This window comes from Echinops telfairi, unplaced genomic scaffold (assembly GCF_000313985.2).
Source record: "Echinops telfairi isolate 266 unplaced genomic scaffold, ASM31398v2 ScPeMD7_2;HRSCAF=8, whole genome shotgun sequence".
In the NCBI taxonomy this organism is placed as follows: Eukaryota; Metazoa; Chordata; class Mammalia; order Afrosoricida; family Tenrecidae; genus Echinops; species Echinops telfairi.
This window is the reverse complement of record NW_022103898.1, coordinates 42,622,428-42,624,507: the sequence shown is the minus strand read 5'-3', so window position 1 is coordinate 42,624,507 and position 2,080 is coordinate 42,622,428.

Sequence of the window (2,080 nt, the reverse complement as noted above, 5' to 3'; positions counted from 1 at the left end):
TTGTTTGTTTGTTTTTTCAGGTAGTTCTACTTCAGCAGGCACAGGCACATGAAAGATTGCCTTTAATACTTAAATAAAATAATAAGGGAGTAGCATGTTCGTGAAAATACAAGAACAGAGCTATGAATCATAGAGAATTGAGCTAAGTGCTAATTTTGGTTTCAAACCTCTTTAGAGACACAAAAGCTCAAAGCTCACAGTTTGGGAGTCAATTTGAACTGACAACAACCCTACTGGACCGGGGAGAACTGCCCCTGTGAGGTTGGGACACGAGCTCTTTACTCTGACAGAGCTGCTGGTGGTTTCAAACTGGTTCCCTGGAAGTTAGCAGCCCAGTTCGTAACCCCCTACGTCACCAAGGCTCCTACAACGACATGCAAACCAACACACTCTCACTGACATCAAGTTGATTCCAATTCATAGGGAGCCTGTAGGCCAGGGAAGAACTGTACCTGTGGGTTTCTGAGATGAAGTCTTTATGGGAGGAGACAGACTTCTTAAATCAACTTGATTAACTCTGTTTCATAAGTAAACAATGCATATCCACGATTTAGCAATTTTGGAAAGTATAAATGAGCACAAAGAAAGTACTTGATTCAAAATCTCACAATCATAGAATACATAGTTACCTGAAACCATAAGCTTAGTAAAGATGTTGTCATCATTAGCTGCCCTCCAGTTGGCACCTATCTCATCTTAAGGTTGATTTTCAAAAGCAGATCACAAGGACTTTCTGCCTAACCTTTCTTAATTAGAAGTCACTGTGAATTGGACTCAACTCAACGAAATCAAACCACAACAAATGATCTGAGAAAAAACTTTTCCTATTTGTGATAAAATTCAGAACCTCTCTCTGTGACCACATCTGTATCCCTAACAAAAGATTTTAAGTACATTTATCATAAATGTATAGGAAATTAAGAATTCTTAATGGCATCAGTTGCCCAATTTCAAGTGAATTTAGCATGGGATATTTCATATATCTATATATATATACACACACGTATATATATATACACACACACATATATATACACACACATATATATACATATCTCTCAATCTCACATATATACACATATATCATACACACAAACACAATGTCAATGGCTATTTAACCTTTCTTTTCTGTAAACATATGTCTACAAGAAACACTTATTTGAATCTTTTTTTTCCCTTGCAGCAAAATTGTAAATATCTTTAACAGATTAAGAAGTTCACTTCTTTCAGTTTTCTTTAAGATTAGTTTTGGCTGTTTTGAACTCTCTCTGGTCTCTTCCCATTCTACTTACAGCAACCAAATTATTTAAAATAAAACAAAAATAAATCCCTTGAATATATCACATAGGTGATTAAAATACCTGTGGTCACTGTTACTCACATAAACACTATCATCTAATAGCACAGCACTCATATCTTGAGCTGTTCTTCCTACCTACGCCTTCGTAATAAATATTCTATTTTAAAAAATCACTTGTGATTCATTCAATGATGTTCTGTATACTATCTCCCATTGGTCTTTCTTTCTTTATGTTTTTGCCTTAATATTCCTTTCCTACCCCAATTGAAATTATTAGTATTTACATGTAAATATTGATTTGAAATCATTCTTCATGCACTAGGGATACAGTTAACATATTTTTAGAGCTCATATTTTAGTGTACAAAATAGATAACAAATAGGCAAATTTATTGTTAATACAATTTTGAATCCGTTGCTGCTAAGAAAAATTTAAGCAAAATTGAGAAAAAAGAATTTAAGTGGGAGGTGTAAGTTAATGCTTTCAACAGTGTTTCATGGATAGCTTCCCAGGCAGGTGATATCTGAGCACAGAGATGAAGAAAGTGAAAATTTGTAATGAAAATAGCATTCCAGGCACAGGTTAGAGCTAGAGTAAAGCCCTTCAGAATTAACTTGGCAGAGTTCACGAGACGCACATTTGACTTTCTGAGGAGAGACTATTGGTAGGTGTGAGTCTAGATACAGCAGAACCCAAAACGACCCAGTCCTGCACAGGCCTCATGAGTGTCCTTATGTTTAAGTCTATTGTTGCAGCCACTTTGTCAGTCCATCTGGTTGA